Here is a 21,281-nt window from a genome sequence, read left to right as displayed (position 1 = left end):
GTTGAACGCTGGGCTTAAAAAATTCTCAGTCCCTCACTGAGTGTGCTGGAGAACACAGCCATGCAGGGTAAAGTATTTCCTGTCCACAGTCCTGTCTCTAAGTTCTCTATTAGCATTTTCCCTTCACTCACAAACCTCCACACTGGCTCTTAAATAATGATATTGTAAATAACACCGTTAAAATAGAATCATACAATCACAGAATCACCAAGGTTGGAAAAGACCTCTAAAATCATCCAGTCCAACTGTCCACCTACCAATATTTCCCACTGTCATGGTTTTGTGATTTTCGGTTATTGGTATTCCACATCATAACATCATGTAGTGGATATACCTGGTTCTCAGAAGAGAAGGACTACTACAGTTCTCACAGTACTTTTCTCCTCTGTTACCATTTTCCAGCCGGAGGGAAAAGATAAAAGCTCACAGTATAAGAACTTGCAGATCACGAGACCTCGTCCCTTTTTCCGCTGTCTCTCGTCTTGGCAGCACCTCGCTCTCCAGCCGTCTTATCGTTGGTAGTAGAGTAAGGCCTACCTTGATTTTGGGACATTCTCTCTCTCTGTATTGGATTTATCAGCTTAAATTGTAATTATATTGTATTATAGTGTGTTGTTTTGCATTCCGATATCTTATTTAGTAAATTAGTTTGTTTCTCCTCAGATTGTTGCTGCTGTTCTTTGCTCTCAGGGCCATCTCCTTACCCTTTTTCCCTTTTCCCTTTTCCCAGGGCGTGGACCCGTGGATCCCCCGTCCCCTTTGTCACGGAACCGGGCCGAACGCCCATAAACCGTTGACACCCACTAAACCATGTCCCTCAGTTCAACATCTAAACATTTATTGAACATCTCCAGGGTTGGCAACTCCACCACTTCCCAGGGCATTCCAGCACCTGACCACTCTCTTGGAGAAGTATTTCTCAGCATCCACCATGAAGTAGTAGGGTTTTATTTTTGTTGGTGGATTTCTGCTTTTTTTTGTTGTTGTTTTTTTTTCCTATTTTCTACTATTCAGATGCATATGGAATATAACTTCTAAAAGCCTGCTTTTCTCCCTCAGAACACCATCTGTTGGCTGTTGAATGCAGACCTTCTCCCTTGGGTAACCTTCAGCCTGGAGGAGCATTTTTTGTCTCTGTCTTGCTAAACGTCCATCTACTTATAAACCTTTATGATGGAATTCTTCTCTGCTTTTTAAATTTATTTCTATAGAATTAGTTTTAGTAGGATACTGGTTATATGGAAGATACTAAAGGTTGGTTTCACCGATCGTGATGAGAGCCATCTAAAAATTGTTTGTCTATTCCAAGTTATCTGTACACATTCCTTCTCTGGAGAAAGAGATGATTTACCCCATCCCAGATCTGTGTTAGAGGATGATCTCTAAGTTATCTAAGTTATGGGCTCGTTGATACTGTGAAAGAGTCTGCTCCTTCTGTCTTAAGGTCCCAATACACTTTGAAGTTAGTCTGGATCTAAATTCTGACAGCCCACCTGGTTTCCCAGTGCAGTAGAAATCTTACATTGATCTAAGGAAGGGTTTGTTTAATGACAGACTCAGACAGCATTTCTTACATGAAATACGGTAAGATATCCATGTAGAACAGAGCTGCAGGATTTTCTAAGTGCTTCTGCAAACAATTGTCTGAAGTCCTGTAAGAGTGGCACCACAGTTCAAGTGATAGTAAAAAGGCAAGCACTTGATTGATCCTCAAAAGTGTTTCTAGCTCTCACTTCCCTGACTACATTCTTTTGCATTGCTCACTGTCACGTTTTTAGAGCAAAGCGCTTCTGCTCCTTCAGCCCTGTTGTGTGCCTTCTCTTTGTTGCACCAAGTATTTGCCAGAGATGGGAATTGTAGAGAAAATACCCTTTGCCAGACCTTCCCTTCTTTGCCTTGTGATTACCCACTCTCTGGGATAAAAGAAATAAAAAAGAAGAAAAAAAGAAAAAAATCACAATAAAAAAGTTCATTTTTGGCTGTTAGGCAAGCATAAAACATGTAAATCCGCAAAAAGATACTCCACTCAGTCCCTTGGAGATTCAAACTATTTTAACCTTGGAGAAACACAAAGCTGTTGACTCCTGTTTGAAAGAAGACCAGTCTGTCATTCTTCTGTGCTGGTGGTACCCCTGGTGTGTGTGTCCATGGGCATGAGCTGGGGCTGCTCAGTTGGAGGGGGTGAGCCCCCAAGAGAGCCCCTGCATGCCTTGTGGCATCAGAAAGGCAGAGAGGAAGGGAAGAAAGAGAATGATGAAAGTCTTCTGAAGTGTTTTTTCTTCCTTGGCTCTCAATTTAATGTTTATATTCCTTTTCAATGAGGAAAATAACTCTGGTGAGCAAGGGAAAAAGTTTAAGTGAAGTTTTTTCCTATCTCTTTACTAAATCCAGTCCCCTAAAATATCTGTTACAACAGATTTTATTTTGGAATTTCATTTTTTTTTTCATTTCATTTTCTCCTACAAAATCCTCCATGTGAAAAAGCACTTTTTCTAGTCATACCCCAGAGGTGAAGATTCTGAAAAATCCTTCTAGCTATTGGTAACTTATTGGAGGAAGGGAATAAAGGCAGAAAATAAACCTTTGAATAAATTCTGCTCTGAGGAATCAGATTTCACTTGATATTCTTTGTTTCTAAATAGTTCTAAAATATAGACGTTCTAGTATCCTCTTCATATAAAGAGAAATAAATTGTAAGGCAGTTGAATTAGTTCATAAACTGAGTGCTCTGTGTGGTTGCTTGATTATGAGTCACAAGATACAATCAATAATTCTATCACTGTATCACAGTAATGTTGCCTAGGCATAAAGGGCTAACAAAATCCACATCTATTATGAACTGCTGTCTCTGTTTTTTATTGCAATTTCTCACAGGCTACTTTTTTTATGTGTGTCAAGTCTCATCTGTGGGGGAAGAATAATTTAGAGGATCAGTAATAGGATGTGGAACATTTCACCTCCAGGTCACTTGTTTGAATCTAACCCTGAACCAGCAGTGATTGAAAATCATTGCCATCTGATTGCTTTCTTTTGCTGGCCTAATGGATATGAACCATTGGTCCTAGTCTAGAGCATTAAAGACCTGTGTCCACATCAAAAATCTTTCTTCAGATTGTACTTAGCCTCTTTACTCTCCCAGCAGAGAGATGACCAGGGTGAAATGGGCAATAGTGAATGAATTGCATTACCCCCATGACCCAGAGGCAGCCTTTTCACATAAGTGAGATATACTGGTAGAGATATGGAGAAACTTTTATTGCCTGAGTGATGCTCTTTGCAGATAGATAGCAAACCAAACTTCCAAATCAGATGATATCACACATTTTTTGAGTGTTAAACTTTCCAAAAGAGTTGAAGTGTTTTGGGAGTGGTTCTCTAACCTTCTCTCATCAACAAAAAGTTTTAGTAAGGGTTGAAGGATCCTGAAAAAAAATATAGTGTGTGTGAGGAGTGAAGAGGAGTAGGATAATACAAAGGAAGAGGTGACTGTCATAAAGAAACAAAAAAGAACTGAAATAATGAAAATATTAGCCAAGAATTGGCTAATGTACAACATAACACAAATTATCCAGTACTGACATAGTGATGAATCTCTGCTTCTCTAACTGATGCAGTTTAATGTGGTCCTACAGTTGGTTTCCCTTCTCTTCTGTTGAACTGAACTACATGGTTTCATATTAGGCATGGTAGTTCAAGAAGAGTGTGTCTGGAAGAAGGAGCCCATATTTACACCAGAGGGAGGAATGGTTATTTTTAGAAGGTGCTATATAGCTTTTTGGGATCTGTGGGGCTGTTCTGGGAATAAACTGTCTTCTTACCTGTTACCTCAGCTGATCAATAGTGGTCCACAATAAGATAATAGGCTTTTTATGGCCACACCTACAATGTCACCTTTCCTCTGACTCATTAGACGTGAGACACCTCAAGTCCAGGAGCTAAAAAGCAGTACTTCTCAGCACGGGCATAACCCATCTCCAGTTCTCATTTTGCAAGCCTGCTTGCTTTCTCACAACAGTAGATCAATCAAACAATGTGACCAATATACTTTTTTAATTCCACATCACTACAAGACCAGATGAAGAAATATCAGATTAACTCTGTAAAACAGAATCTGAGGAACAGGGGTTACTCTAACTATGAAGCCTTAATCACAAGGATTTACTTACTTTCTGGTAAAATCCGTCTTGAATTTGTATCAGTAATGACTAAGCTAAAAGTTAGGACAAGACTTCAAGATTTGGCCCCATCTGATTTCAGATTATTTTAGTTTTCATTTCTCATAATGCAAGTCTTCTCATTTCAGTACAAAGCAGCGTTCAGTACAAACTCAGGAGAAAAAAAAACAATGAAAAAATAGGACTGCACTGCTGCCTTCTAGGAGCCAGTAAGAATAATGTCTTAGATTATAAGAAAGGGCAGTAGCAATATCACCAGTGCAAAGAACAGTAGCAACTTCTAGCTGCTTTATCACTGACTTTTTTTTACCAATTTAAGATCAAGATCTTAGAAAGAATTGCGTTCTGTCTTAGGGGGAACTGACAGAAACACATTTTCAATTACCAGCGGGTGACAACAGAACAACAATGTTGGTAGTTTTTTAAACAAGGTTATTTCTTAGTTTACAGAGGTGACTATTTATAAATGACAGAACAAGATTCTCTTACAAATGATCTTATTTTAAAAAAAAGAAATACCCTCATTGTGGGAATGTAGATGTTCCATTCATACCATAGACTCTGTTTTAAAGGGCAAATGGTCTTTGTTTGCAGAGAAATTTCAGTAAGAGGTACTTTGAATTAATCAGTTCTTTAAATAAAATCTGCCTGAGTGCTGGGGTCTCTTCTGTCAGCCCTTTGCACGGGTGCAGTCCCGCTAGGCTTTGATGACCCACATCTGGGTTCTGTCCTGTGCAACCAGGGCCTGTAAGCAGAGTGGGTATAGTCAGTAAATCACCACCCATCTGAAGAAAAACATTTTATTGTGCATCCACACAAACCAGCAGTGATATGAACCCACTTACAGATAACACACTTCAGTGGGGTATTGTTAAGGAGAATAAAGAAATTCTGAAGTTTTTCAGTGTGCTGAAATGTATGCTTTTAGAAAGCTAAGCAGGAGGGAAGGCAGAACTTTTGTTCCTATGTGACTTTAATGAACAAAAAAGCGTGGCTAAAATACTCCTGCTTAAATATTTATCTGATTTGAGCTTTGTCAATAGAAAAAAGTAAATTGTGCAATAAGATGATCTAGAGCAAATACTGTTCTGATGCCTAAACCCAACTTAACAATGTTGGAAAGGAATATAATATACAGATGTATGAGTCAGAAATTGATCCAAGTGTAAGACAGTATGAATTCTAACTGATGGCACACTTTGTGAAGATGTAAAACAGATGGCACATTAATTACACCAGTGGAACAGCGTTTCCTAAGTAGGAGAATCAGGTACATGTGGCTGGCAGTGTGCTTGCTACCTGGGAGCTGGAGGCTGAGTAGCAGAAAAGCAACAAACAACAGTCTGTGACAGATGCGTCTTATTTTGATATTTGTCAAAACAATCCCAAGCCTGGTTGGCATCAATACTAAGGCTATGTACATTTATGTTAGGATGATGATCCTGACAAATTTCTGGTATTGGTTCAGTATGTTTTTACAAATCTTGCAGTGTCATAACCACGTATACATGATCTGAAGTCTAAAGTAGAAGAGGTGATAGGCCTGTTGAAATCTCCAGGCCTGTTAAATAAGGTATATAACCCCATAATGTTCATGCTTTATGAAGAATAGTTCTTAATCCCAGAAAGAGTAAAAACTCAGATCCCCAAGAATGTCTCAGTTACAATCCACAGCTTTAAAACCATTGGCAAACAAATTCATGCCAATTATGCTTGTCTTAATTTTGTAGCAAGATCTGTTCCAAAAGTGTAGAGATGTTTTAGCTTCCTCTGGACTAATCATATTAATCACAATTTATAAAGAACATTGTCGTTATAATCTTGAGAGGAGTACAGGTATATCTCATTCCCACAGTTTCTGTACTTGCTGTTGAGTTGGGGGATTGCAAGCCAATGTGAGGGTAGATAGTGGTGAGCTGCCTCATAAGTGCAAGGATGGGAAGGCTGCAGGGGTGGTGTGAGGGCCACAGAACTGTATAAGGTGTCGATGGATCCAACTCACTACAGCGTTTCCCAATATTGCATCTAAGATGTTGCAAATCCACTTTTGGCCAGTATTGTACCTCTTTATTTCATTTACTCTCTTGGAATGTGTGAGGTTTTGTTGTTATTATCGTGAGTTTTATCAAATGAGCAATGGCAAAACATAAGTTAATGAATTAATTATGTTAGCTCAATACATTATTGCTAGTATAACGCAGGGCAGGGATGGAAGACTTGGGGGAATATAAGAGGAATGATCAGACTGGCTGGCTGCATACTGCTATGAAAAATAGAAATATACCATTGAAGTGAAATCAAGGCTGCTTCTCATGTGTTCCTTTAGGTATCTCTTCATTTAATTTCTTTCAGCAGCTCAACTGGCTTAAGTATCAACTTCAAGCTTTCTGTAACTTCAAACTTACAATCTGAAGTTTCCACTAGTGTAACTTGGCCAGTAAATCAGATCTTATTTTCTCCAGATGTACAGCATCTGTCATTCTTAATTAAATGAACAGGAGTTGAGATTGTGGAAAAGCATGTACTTTTAAAGGTGACTAGGAGTGAGATGGAAAACTGGAATTTTGCCCTTTTTCCTTCTTCATGATGTGGAAGAAAGGCTAGAAAACTTTCAACTTTTGAGTCTGAGTTTATTTTGTTAAGCGATGTGCTTAGAAATATCAGGAATATAACATCAGGCATTTCCTGGTTTTGCTAAGGAACTCTTCGCAGGCTTCATCTCCACATATTATTTGTATTGAGGTATGGCTGAGCAGGGATCAGTGCTGCACCATGCATTTATGATTTGTACTGCATCTGGCACAATCTTTATTTGCCCTTAAAAGCTCTGTGGGTTTTAAATCTTAAACAAAGGAATGTTTTCTCACAAGGGTTTTTAGGTAAAACTATTGAATCAATGTGTTTGATTTAAGAAGGAGAAACAAAATTCTTTTGTTTTTTCATTAGTGTGGGCAGAAAATGTTTTGGCTTGCCTAATGTGATGTTGGTTAACCTGGGAAGCATTCAGTGCCCCATTGTTTATAATTAAAATATGTTTTGTATAAATATTTCTGGAGTTGTGTCTAAATAAGTTTTCAAATATTTTGTATATGTTAGCGAGCTTTCTCTATAGATGTTAACAATAAGTGGAAAATATACTTTATTTTCCTTTAGCTTCAATAAAATTTAACTTTTTGTACAGTATATTTAGACAGGTTTGAATGCTTCAATCAACCCGTTTTCATTACATTTTTAATTTTTGCTGCCATAACAAAATCAGTTCTCCTATTCTGAGTCTCCTCAGGAAGAAAAAAAAAAACAACCATTACAAGAAATGTGAATTTCAACTGTAAATCTTCAAAATAAAATAAAATATGATGGCCAAAACAAAAATAGGTGGAATAATAATAATAATGAAAGCAAACATTCAGAGACTTTTATGTAATAAAGAAGAAAATATAAATACAGTTCAGTTTGTTTTTTTTTTTCATTTGTATGGCACCTCTGAAAGAAAATTAATTCAATTGTTTACGTATAAATCTATTCTTTGGAGCTTTGTTTTCCTTTTTGTTCTCTGCATTTCTGGCTATCTTGAAAGCCTTAATTGTGCAGAGACAAGCTATCTCATTCAGCTGAGTCAGAGACACCTATAAAATTGGAACCATTCAAGTCAGATAGGGAAAATGTAAACAGGCTCAATCACGCATGAAAGCTTTCTCACGGTATGCAGATATAGAATGTAATTTGAAAGTTCTAGAATTGCAAAAACTTGCGTAATTTGCATGGTAAGATCAGGGTTAATAAAAGAGGAGCTGAAGCAGAAAGCCAGCTTCCACAGAAATGAGGAGCAGAGCATGAAGGTTTTTTCACTGAACAAGGATTAATCAAGTATCTATGACAGTTTAAAAAGACACTACTTGCATGGAAGTGTTGGTATCTTTTCATCTGTAAGGAAAAGATGATCCACTAAATCACTAAGGCAACTTCCCCAGCCCTGTGTGCACAGCTGCTGTTGATTTCACAGGAAAATAAAAGCATGGAAGAAAAGGCAAATTCAACTTTTATAGCTAAATATGGGGGCAGATGTTTTTCTTTCTCTGAGTTTAAGAATTTAGCGGACAGGCGTACTAGATTTTCTTGTTCTCTTTTATATTTTAAACAGTAGCCAGAGCCTTTAAAACTGATTAGTGCAGTGCCATGTTCATCTTGCAATGTTGCTCTATATTTAATGGAATGGAAACCTTTGTCAAACTGATTGATTTCACTTTTCTATTTCCTTTGCCTATGCACCACTTGTAACTGTAAAGAGAATTACTTTTGATAGCTGTAGTATTATAGTGTGATGAAAACACACCACAACTGTTTGAATGTAGCTAATATGCTTCCTATTTATATTGCAGACCCTGAGACATCATTCATGTAAGCATATGTTCTGTAATTTCTTTTTATCAGCATTTGAATTGCAATCAATTTGTCTAAATAGTCAGGAGTTCTATAGATACCAGGAGACAATACAAAGGACACTTTGTCTCTAACTTCTTGTTTTGTTTTGGATGCTTTTCAATGCAAAAAACAGGCAAGCAGGAAAACCTCTACATGTTGGCAATAGATGAAGAACTATGACATTAAGTCTAGTTAGGTGTGAGTAAACCTCGGAGAGTTGTTTTTAACATGTTGTGTGTGACCTACATAAAACACTAGTAAACTCTGATGAATCTTTTTCATATTGGGAAAAAAAAAAACCTAATCTGAGAAAAAATTGCAAGTGTATGAAGTAAAGGTGTGTAATTAAATTCCTTCATGCAGAAAAAATGGCACCCATTGACATTCATGGACGCTTGCTGAACATTTATGGAGACTAAACAGCGGATGTGAGCACAGTGAGGTGGTGAGTGGTGTGTTTCAGCATGCTGAAGACAAGTTCTGGATGGCCATGCACATGCTTTTGAGCACGGCATGTGGGCTCTTGTTCATTGCTGGCAAATATGCAGAGCTAATGGTGGTGAATATGTTGAAAAATAGTGTTTTGTAGTAGAGGATTTGCTCTGTCAAACAGTGTTATTGTGCTCCTTGTATCTGTTGTAGTTTCCATGGAAATAAATAGGAAGCATTACTTTCGGGTTGACCTACATACATGTAGGGAAGTAGATTCTTTCAAGATTTCTTCGTGTAAAAGGGAGCAGTGTCAGAGATGCTTGAGAGTACATTCTTTGATACTGACACAGATACGGAGTAGCAACGAAACTCACTGATCACTAGAGAACTGCATGGATTTAGAAACAAACCATAACAATGAAAACATTCTTTCATATTCAAGACTAACCAGAAAAGCCCAGCTCTGGAGGCCCCTAGACGAGGAGTATTTCATTGCAGGTCCTAGGAGCCAACAAGAACATCAGACTTGTGTTAGGGGTGCTGACAATGTTCTTTTGTCTTTATAGGCTGTCTTTCTCATGTTGTAATGATGTTTGTTTTTAACAAATTAATTCAACAGATCTGACAGAGTGGTGTGCTTTTTAATTTCCCCAGAGTTCAGGGGTTCACTTAAGGCGGTGTTGCAGACAAAGATTTTTACTTTTTAAGATCCAGGCAAACTGGGGTGTCCCTGTCTTCAAGTAGCAATTGAAGAGCTGGCACTATCAGCTGTCAGAATGTAGGGGATAAATATACTCTGTCAGGTGTTACCTGGAGCCTTGAGAGGAACCTGCATTGTTGGGAGATACTGTGGGCTCTGGAGCTGCATATTCTTGTGCACACGGCTCAGCTAAACAGTAACAGTTGAAAATAATTGTGATAGCTTGTATTTTCCTCCAGCTCTTGTGTCTTAGGGCATATTGCAGAAGTTTTGGAAGTGATGATCGTTTAAGGGAGTCTTATCCCCTTCTGAACTCAGGTTCAACTTAAACAGAACTCCTTGGAAGTTGACTTTTTCTTTTTCCTTTTTTCTTTTTTTTCTTTCTTTTTTTTTTTCCAGCAAACCCTGTTATACGCAGCTATAGAATAAAACTGTACAACTCGTGTAATTGGTGAAGGAGATCTGAGAAGTTAATCAGAAATTATTCTTTTGCATTATTTCTAAAGTGAAACCGAGCTTGACAGTTCCATTTCCATTCTGAGGCACTTGTCTTGGCCTTGGTCTGTCCAGCACATGGCAGCTTTCTGGAGGAAAGGAAAACATATCTGAAACATATGAAGTGGTCTAGTGGTATGAAAGTTACATTCTGACTTCATCACTAGAGTTTGGCTGACGCTGTAGAGTATGAAGCTTTCCATACAAAAACTCATATAATTGGTATATCTGCATGTGAGTCACATAAAAATAAAACAAAATATAACAAAATAAAAAGAATGCATTTTACTTCTTGTAGTATTGCATTCTTTGATTAATCATACAATATTTTTGTCAAAATGCTTCTTTTTTTCCCGATTTACTAAACCAATGGGGGTCTTGAAAAAAATAGCCTTTAATCACTGGATGTCTCTCTATACTTTAGAGAAACCTATAATGTACACTTTGAAACATTATGTGATGTTGTGTAATTCAGTGCTGGACACACTTATGAAATGTTAATCTAAAACCAATATAAACTTAAACAATTTTCATGCTGATATAATTTTAAGTACTTTTCATTGCAGCTCTTGTTGTAATACTTAAAAGTCAGGGTGAAAAAAAAATTGATTTCGGACAAAATATCGTATGAATGCATTTTCTGTAGGAAGGGATAAACAACTGAATTATTTTACTTAGATGTAATCAACAGATACCAGTAAAATTCAAGCTAAAATATGGGAGAAGGAGAAAGGCTACAGTTTCATGTCAGTGATTGCATATGTCATCTGTAAACTGCATACAGGAATGCACTGACATTTTTCAGTTCAATGTACATAATCTTGGTATCAAGCCAGAAACAGTTAATTCAGCTTATTTAATTCTACCTTTATTAGGAGAAAAAACGAACAAGAACACAGAGTACTTTAGTCACTGTAATTTCATATTCCCCAAAAAGTTTCTTATTTTCCTGTGAATGCAGAAATTATGACATTAACACCACCTGTTTGTGTATCTATATAGTCTCACCCACCTTGGGAGGTATTTTTATGAGCATCTTCTTAAACATATAAAAAAATAGGTGTAATTTCTGCGTATTCAGAGGACCACTGCCTTGGGAACTATAATGGAAATCCTCGTCCATTAGCATTTCTATGAAGAACATAGGTCATTTCCAAGATTCTTTACTGCAATATCCAAGGCCAAGGATAAAAATGTTAAATCATACAAATGAAACTGCATCTGTCTTGCTGACAGTAGGAATATAGCATGCTAGTTACTAAGTTTCATGAGAATATTCTCCCTTTGACGAGGGTGACTTTAAAACTATTTCAGTTTTCTGATCCTTACAATTATTTTAGCGGTGATCAGCATCTTGCACGGTGAACAAATGTTCACTTATTGTAGGCCTTCCTTGACTGAACTTTCACAGAGCCCTGAACAAATAACACTTAAGTATATGGTTCATATTTAGCTCCTGAAGAAATAATGCCTTGAGAAAATGTGTGAAAGAAAAATTTTGAAACTTCAAATTTGAGTGTCTGAAAAAAGTCAAAGTATATTGACTTGTGGCAGATGCTTTCCCAGTGCTGCTCTCACAGCAAGCTCCAGTTCCTACATTATCTTGCAAGTACAGATTTACTCTTCTTGCCCATCTATCCCTCCCCTGGGTGTTGGATTCAGTTGAAATAACAAAATGAGGCTTCATTAGCATTTCTGCAAGAGCCTTTGATCAGATATCTCATTTATGAGAAGAAAGGAAGAGTAGAAGGAGAAGGCCACACATTTATTGCTCCTTGTTACTGCTGGCTGTTCTCTCCAGCCTTCCTGTTTCCGATGCTGGAAAAAATCTCCAGAGACCTCAGTGTTTTTAAAACGAATACAGAGATTCACTTTTCCTGTGCCCTGGTTCTTCAGAAAGGAACAAATTCCCCACTTCCATCTGTATCTCATTCTTGCTGGACTCAATGTAGATGTGACTCTCTTTACCAGAAAACTGAAATGACAGCTAGATATTTGATCCTGCCATTCAAATATCTTCCCACCTGTTAGGTGTGTGAAAGTGTACATGAATTTGTAAGGAGAGATTAGTTCAGACAAAGGAAATTGTTACACCTCCCATGATCTCATTCTCTACTGCAGCTATCTAGGTGAGCAGTATCTGGCCACCTAAAAGGAATAAGCATGATTTTTCAAGCTAAAATCTTCACCTGGATTTAAATCCTTTCTAATTGGCAAAGAACAAGATTGACTATAAGGAAGTGAGAAAACTTTAATTTCTGCCTCTGGTGATTTCATAACAGACCTGGCACAAACATCCCATAAACTCTCTGCAGAGGATTAGTTTGCAAACACATTAGGAGCGGAGTGTGGAAGACACTGAATCCCCCTCAAGTGACATTGCTCCAAGTGTTGTATTTACTGCAGATTGGTTCAGGATCACCACCATTGCCTAAGCAGTGCTAGAAGCTCTCCCATGACCTTGGAGGAGCTGGGAATTTAGTGGGTACAAAGCCATCTATTAGTCATCCTTGCCTGCTTTTGGAGTGAGTGCTGTGGTTGAAAGCAGTGCAGTCCTGAACCATCTGCTGTGCCAAAACGCTGGAAAAAGAAAACAGGGAATGAATTGGAAGAGTCTGCTGTTAGCTTTCTTTTCTCCTTCTCTGCATTTCCCCTTCCTTTTCTGCAATGTCCATGACTTGAGCTTTCTGAAATAGCTTTGAATTGCTTGCTATCCCTCTGCTTACCCCATATCTTCTTCTCCAAGGATATTTCAATGCCTAATTATATGCACGCTCTACATGAGACAAAAAGTCCATCCAATATTATATTCAGTATTGCATACAGACACTTTCCCTTCCTTATTTTTGTCCAATTTTTACAACAGTAAGTTGTGTCTTCCAGAATCTCTTCAGATCTTATTTCTTTTTTTGCATCTCCAATTCCAGAAGCCATCTGCTCTTTGTTTTGGCCTGACAAGTCGGTTTTTGCATGCAGACCAACCTGGCTGGAGATTTTCAGCCTGACTCTAGCTATTTGAGCATAAAAGAGACAAGGCTCATATATTCTTACAGTTCCCTCTCTGCTCATATAAAATATAAACTACAGACATGACAGATTAATGTTACCCTGTTATGTCAATTGGGGGTGTAAAAAGTTCCTGCTGCTGTATTCATGACTTGTATATTTGTCCCTTTCTCCAACACAGCAGCTCTGTTTACCATTTGGATATTCTGCCCAGCAGAGCATTTAGTTTGCTATGCCACTGTGGTCCTTAGTTACTACCATAATAATTGCATTTTTTATTAAATAACCTGCAACACTTTCAGGATGGGGATAGGAGATGATCCTTGAAGGTTTTAGAAAATACTGCAGATCAGGCAGTCCCTGCCTCTATTGGAAAATCCTCCTGTGGAGCAATAGCAGGCAGGAAGTATGGGAGATGCTCCAGTGCCAAACTCTAGGACACCCCCAGGGTGAGTGTCTCTCTTGTGATCTCCTGTTGGAAGCCCTCTGTAACTTCATGCTTCAACATTCCATAGGTCATAAAGCGAAAGCCGCAGATATTTTGGAGACAGCAAAGTCTGGTGAGGTCCACTAGAAGGAGAGAGGAGAAACAGCTTCTATGTTCTCAGCTGAAGGAAGGTAAAGCTGGCCCCGTGAACATAGTGCAAATACTGGACATAACAGGGCAGTGCAATGGATTCTGCACATATGTAACTGAATGACTGAAGACAAATAAATATACACACAAGCCTCTCATCTACGTTAAGTGAAATAAACTTTACATATGAATACATGAATGCATTATTAATACTTGAATATGTATACATTATTTATGCTTAAATACGTACACTTAAATATGTATGTATGCGTATACATATTTATATTAAATTGTGAAAATAAATGGTATTGTTACTGTGATGTATGGTGTCTCCAAAAATGCTCCTTTTCCCCCTCATTTTCAGATATAAACACTCACAGAATATGTTTTGCTGAATGCTTGGATACTATTTGGGAAAAATAAAATCGTAGTTAAGGAAAATAAGAAGGTCACGGTCTTGGCTTTTTAACATCATAACACTGCAACTTGTGAAATTTTTTCCCAGAGGACTCCAGCTTTCTCAAAGCAGAAGAGCTCCACTTGTGCTGCTTTTCTCTGCTCAAGTTATGCTGAAAATGCCCCACAAGCAGTCAGACTGGATGAACATCTCTTTCTTCCAGAACCCTGTGAATTTTTAATGCCTGGCATTAAGGTGAAAATCATCATTTCTCTCTGTCTGCTGGGCGATGGGCCATCAATTAAACTCTCTTTGTCCATATGTAAAATAGCTAATGGTTGCAGCTTCTTTCCATAATAGAGCCATTAGTAGTAATCTGCCCCTCTCTGCCAGCGGATTTACTCAGATGGGTATAGATGGACTGGCAATAATGTGCCATATAAAAGTGGCTCTGGAGATGTTCTGAAAGCAGCAAGGGTCTTTTCAGCTGGATAGCTTGCTCCATTGTATCTCTGTTTTGATATGTAACATAATAACATACTGGTGTGACAGGAGTTGAATTTGCAAGTGGTTTTGTATTCCAGCATTTCAGTTTGCGAAAATCTGATGCATGATCTGACCTAATACGTACGTAAAATGTCTTCAGTTTTGTAATGTGCATCTGATTCACATTGATTATACTTGGTGCCGGTACTCAGAGCCCTGAATTATCTTTGCCGTTTGCTAGCTTACAAATACAGCAGATAACTGTTAGGGGATAGTAAACCCTTTGTAAATGTGTCCATTTGAACGCTGCACAATTAATATTTTACATTTAATTTAGTGCTTGCCTTCTCTAAAAACTCCAGCTTCTTCATGGGGGCCGAGAAGGTATTGCATTCCCTGGTAACGGTAAAGCTTTGGCAGATAGGAGAGCAGAGTGTAGACATCTCCTGAGCGGTGATGAATGTTTCAGTCACATGCTTACCCACACCAGTGTGCAGTGGCTGAATAACCAGTAAGATAAACCCTCATTTTATTTGTATGTTCCATTTGGCAAGTTTAATAGGCTAAGTAACTTATTCGGTGAAGAACAGCTGTGATCCAGGGAAATGTGTTTTTATTTTTTGTTTTCCTGGGGTTGAAGGGCATTAATGTTACCAGATTTGTCATTGTTTTGAATGTATGAGAAGACTACAGCAATATGGAAAAACTTTGTAATGGTTGGGAAAGCTGTAGAGAGGATTTATGTGTGAAGTTGCCAAAAGTGGAGATACATTTCTAGCACTACTTAAATGTTCAATGATTAAAAAATGCTATCAAGAGAGCACTTCTGTGCTGAGAGTAATTCACCTAATAGCCAATCTTTACTCCAGGTGATACATAAAAGGCTTGGGGTTGTTTTTCTTTTCTATAATGAGAGAGTGGGAGGCAAAAAATGGGGAGAAGATATTTGGAAAGGCGTTTTGAAAACACTCTTCAGTATTCCCACTCCATCCAAGTCTGAAGCTGAATCCCGAAAGGTTTGATACAGAAAGAAGGTCAGACCAATACTGAATGCCACTGAAATTTCCACCTTCCTGTGCACTTGTAAGTTTATGCACGTATATATATTCTAATTAATGTGTCTGTGTCCAATAAGCACACACTTCTTTGCTCTTTGCTTGCTGTTCTTGACTGGCTCTCTGCAGAATGTTTCCAATTTGGATCATTTCTGTTCTTCTGCCAGTGTTCCAATGCAGTGTGATCCAAATTAAATAACCTTCTATTGTGCCATTCCTGATGAATGTCAGATTAATCTTAGCAGAATGTGGGACTTGGCCTGACAAGATGATTACTGCAATATTTAAACAACCCTTAGGGCCTTAATTTGCTAACAATTTATGGTCCACCCTACATGTGTCTGCCATTTCTGTCTCCTGAATGCCCAGGTGCACTCTGCTGTGAAAGGTAACCTGATACTTGGTGACATGTGCTCACTCTATCTGCTACACAACAAATTGCTTTAGGTGTGCTTCAAGGAGGTCTTGAAAATGATGCTCTCCAATAGAAGAAAAAGAAAAGAAAAAAAAAACCACAAATCTTATCTCAAAGAAAAAGAGATAGGTGGTAGCAGCAGCCAAGAGGAAACAGATAAGGAAACCATCTTTTGCTTGTGTTTAAGCAGCAGACCAAGGATCTATGCTGTGGTGACTGTTGCCAGCAGTCACTCAGAGCAAGCCAAGAGCACAGCCTCTGCCCTCTGCCAGATCCATCCGTGAGTGCAGGCATTGGAAGATGTGGGGCCAGCCAAGGAAAACCCTCGCTGGAAAGCCCAATTCGCAATGTAGACACCAGATGAGGAGGCCAGAAAAGAATCTGAGAAGTTTGGAAGGAATTTGAGAATGAAGCCAACATTTAATGAGGCTTGGGAAGAAACTTCCCCTCAGGGCCTGTTATTGAATAACTGCTGGCTGTAGGCTTTTTCATTCTCTTTCAGAGCAGCTGGTACTGGCCATTTCTGGAGACAGAAAAGTTGCCGGGGTCAGAGATGGCAGTGGCTGTCTTTAAGACTTATTCTAAATTGAGCTAATGCAGTGCAGATTCTTTGTGAAGGAGGCATCAGGATGAGGATGTATTTACAATGAAAGAAAGAATTATCCCACTTTCACATTTGTGTCCAGCCTGTCCCAGGGTAGAGGGTTATGTTTCAGTTGCACAGCATGACTTCTTCTGTCTAATGTCTGTAGTGTCATAAAGCAACTGGTAGTGTTTAGTGGCTCTCTGCACCAGTAGCCCCGTCTTCAGGGACTGAAATTGATGTAATTTATCATGGCAGGTGAATATGCAAGCTCTTGCTCCATCGCACAATGTAGCAGAAGCAGCAACAGACAACAAGTCAGAAATAGCTCACTCTTTCTCTTTTTTTCCACTCAGCTTTCTGAAATGGCAACATCATATGTCTGCATGGCTAGAATATCTAGGTACAGTAGCTCCTCTTAATGGACCTGTGTACTACCACACATTCTCAGAAGCTGCTGGTACTTTATTACTGAACCATTCTCTGTGCATCTATTTTGCCAGAAGTGGTAATGAAGAGTGCATTTCATTTGTAACATTTTTTCCAAAAGAAAGAATTCCTTTACCCATGTTTATACCTTGTCTTGATGCTTTGTATGTTCACTTAACACTGAAGAACACTTACAATTTGTATTTAATAGATATATTCCAAACTGGACTGGCCAATTGGATAGGGCTATCCTGGTCTAGATCAATATGTTTTCTCTCTCCACACTTATGGTTCTCCAGTCATACAGTATAACAGAATGATAGACTGGAAGGGATCCCAAAGATCATTGAGCTCTAGCCCCTCTGCCATGGCCAAAGCTGCCACCTACCAGATCAGGCTGCATAGGATCCCATCCAACCTGGCCTTCAATGCCTCCAGGCATGGGACATTCATAGCTTCTCTGGGCAGCCTGTGCCAGTGCCTCACCACCCTTTAAGTAAAGAATTTCTTCTTAATATCTAACCTACATTTCCGCTTTTTTAAATTAAAGCCATTCCCCCTTGTCCTATCACTATCAGATCACGTAAAAGTAGCTCTCTCTCCTGTTTATAAGCTCTCTTTAAGTACTGGAAAGCCATGATGAGGTCTCCCCGAGCCTTCCCTTCTCTAAGCTAAACAAACCCAGCTCCTTGGGGAGTATAACCCTTGACTTGAAAGATTCATTGAATGTCACAACTCCAGGCCTTTTGATTACATATGCCAGTTCAGAAATCAAGGTTGAAGTTTATCATGCCACTCTGACTTCAGTGCAGTGAGGTCTTTGGTTCCACCTCAGTGCAGTTACTTTGTGTTTCCACAGACTTGTTTTTCATCATCTTGCTTTTTCAGCATCATTCACTAATCTGTGACAGAAAGACAGGAAATGTGGGTGTGAGTCATACCCACAGGTGGGTATCCATAATCCTGCCCCCACAATAAAGAGGCCCTCAGCACAAATGTACAAGTTGGGTTTGAATATGCTTCTGCTGTTATTTGGAGGAAAGGGATTCTGCCGGACTTGCAGGGATACTATGTAGAGGGAGACAGCTGTGCCTGGGCAGCGACCATTTCAACTACTCTAGAATTTATCCCCATTTGTCTGGCTCCTCAGCTGGCCCCATGCAGTCCCCAGGGCAGCTGGTGGGAATCACAGCTGCTCAGCACCTTTGCAGGCCAGGCTGCTTGTGACTGAGACTAATCAGAAATGCTTCAACCATGAAAAGGTTTGTGACTTTGAGAATATTTTACGTATCCCTGTTAAGAAACATCAAAATAAGCCTAATGCCTTTGCAAACGTTAAGTCTTAACACAATCTTTTACTTGGCATGGTATCTGTGGGCAGGCATACTCAGATGTTAACAGGGTTAATGCGCAGAACAGTCAATAAAATAAAATAAAATAGAATAAAATAAAATAAAATGAAACCCACCTGCTCCCAGCAGCGCAGTCTTGTCACAGTTGGGCTATATTTTTCTTCTGCAGAATTCAAAATTTTGTTTTAAATTCTGCACATCACAGCCATACTAAATATCCCCTTAGACAAGACACAAAGCTGCTGAGTAAGACCCCTGCAAATCAGGGATGCTTTTTCATAAGACCAACATGCATAATTTATATCTGCATACAATTAGCCTGTTTACATTTATACATCTTCTGCTTCCTTTTATGTGAAATATTCCACAGGATGCTTGGTAATGCATTCAATGTAACCTGTTTTGGTTTTGGTTTTTCTTTTTAAAGGCTGCAGAACTAAACAATTTATAAAACCTCACACCTAATAAATACTTTATATGAATACAAAACTGTTTTCTTACTAGGTAGCAATGGCTTTACATTAAAGGTAGTCCTTCTTTTTCCCAGTTTTGGAGTAATCGCAGCAAGTCTATAAATTCTTGACACATTTTAAAAACACATTTAAATTGTGTTTTGTGTGAATGCTTTCAGTGTCAGAGTCACAATCATCTTTACCAAAAGATACAGCAGAGCAAAGTCCTCCCACCACCCTGATCTGAAAGGTGACTCTTTTAAAGCTTTGGGCTTGCTTCACAAGTCATAGCAAGGATTTCTTTAACCCTTTTGTGCCTGGACGTCTTGTGGAGTCTCTAGGCCCAAAAGAGGTGGAGAAGTTATGGTAATGAAGAGGCTTGGTGCGATCATCAGAAATGGAGCTAGCTCTCAGGATGTGCTGGTAGGAGCTGTGCCAACATAGGGCCCACATTGCACAGCAGATGAGAAGATGGTAAGGCACTGGAACAGGCTGCCCAAGGAAGCGGTGGAGTCACCGTCCCTGGAGATGTTCAATAAATGTGTGGATGTGGCACTGAGGGACATGGTCAGTGGGTGTGGTGGGGATGGGTTGGTGGGTGGATGAGATAATCTTAGTGATCTTTCCAAACTTAAAGATTCTATGATTTTATGGGAAGGCTCGCACTGGGTTTGCTTTCAGCAGGCCATAGAGGGCAGGCAGAGGTGGGTGAGGATGTTTGGGGAAAAAAAAGCTGGTCTGAACAGGAATGTGCATGGAGAAAACCTCAGATAAGGACAAGTATCTGAGAGGGAATGAGCAGGGACAGAGGCTAGGACAGGTGTTTGGTAAAAGAGACAAAGATTTTGAAGGGAAGATTTTCTGGTTGAGCAGAAAAAGGTCCTGCTGTTCCCTGGGTAGAAAAGACAGAGCACCTTTTATATGGATAATGTTTAATAGCGAAGACATACAAATTAAATCCTTCTGCAAACAACTCATTACTAGCTCTGCACTCTCACGCAACAGAGGAAGTTGCTGCTATTATTAAAACATCCACACAAGTATAGCAGAGGTGCTCATTTCCCATGCATATAATTCTCAGAACACCGGTGATCTGGATTCCCAGTGCCACCCTGGCACATGCCCCTCTGTGACACCCATCACGAAATGGCAAGTGAGGTGAGCAGTGCTATAACTACCAGCTGCTGCACTTTGGATTTGCACATCCTGGAAACAGAGGGGCAGTGCCTCCCTCAGCACAGCCTGCCACTTTGTCCTGGAGCATACGTTCTTTGGATCAGATTTTTTTTTCTTAGTCTGCACTCAGCACTGCTCCATTCCCCTTCTATTTATGCTATCCTTTGGCACTATGGTAGCTATTTCTACCCAACAGTCAATGTGCAAATGGTGAGAATGGTGAAGAATTTGAGATTGGATGATACGGTTCAAGTAGGGGGGAATTACTGATATTACTTTGCACTCGCTCAGCACCAACTCTCCAAAGAGCTGTTATTGTAACATAAAGCACAGCTGGAACATAAGCCATTGATCCTTATGAGTTTTTTCTTCAATCAATACTTCTTTATAGGGAACTTAGGATGTAATAAAGAGGTGCATCATAACTGCTATGTGCCACAGGATACAAGGTTTCATTTTAGATGCTCTGAGTCCTGCTGGTTTTGAAAGGGGATTGCAGTGCCACTGTAGGCAGAATATGATACATTTGGAGGCTGAGTTTTTCAGTCTGTGACGCTGATAGCAAGAACTGGGACCTGCTAGAAGGCTCCCCAAGACATAACTCTTGAGTCTGGCTGTGCCTGCAGTTCTTGGCCTCTCCTGTTCCATAGTCTCCAGGAAAATATTTCTGTGTCACATTTTTACCCATCAGCTTTGAGGCTTAGACTTCCCTGCTGAGATGGGTAAACTAAATACTGACCAGGACAAATCCAAATCCTGTAAATTCTTGCATAGCCTTTAGTGTTGAAAACAAGTGGGGAAGAATCATCCAGGAAACAATTTAGAGTGAAACAAGTTGCCTGGCATAATAAGACAATTAAAACATCAATCCCAGCAGCGTATTTTTGTAAATGAGATCTGTCAGAAGCCGAGGAGCTGTTCAGAGCTGCCTCGCAGGGTAATAAGGACAGAGTATTAGATAGAAATTAGAGTTTGTACAGCCAGGCAAGTTATCCTGTGCTGCTCAGACGTAGAAGGTACTTTTGCATTCTGTTTGAGACTGGAAAGCACCAAACAGCTTTCATTACAACAGGAAAACTTGTCTGTCAGATACTGAAATAGACCAAGTTATGTTTATATGTTTACAATT

The sequence above is a fragment of the Numida meleagris genome, chromosome 3 (genome assembly GCF_002078875.1).
Source record: "Numida meleagris isolate 19003 breed g44 Domestic line chromosome 3, NumMel1.0, whole genome shotgun sequence".
Lineage (NCBI taxonomy): Eukaryota > Metazoa > Chordata > Aves > Galliformes > Numididae > Numida > Numida meleagris.
Note: the sequence above shows the minus strand (reverse complement) of the source record.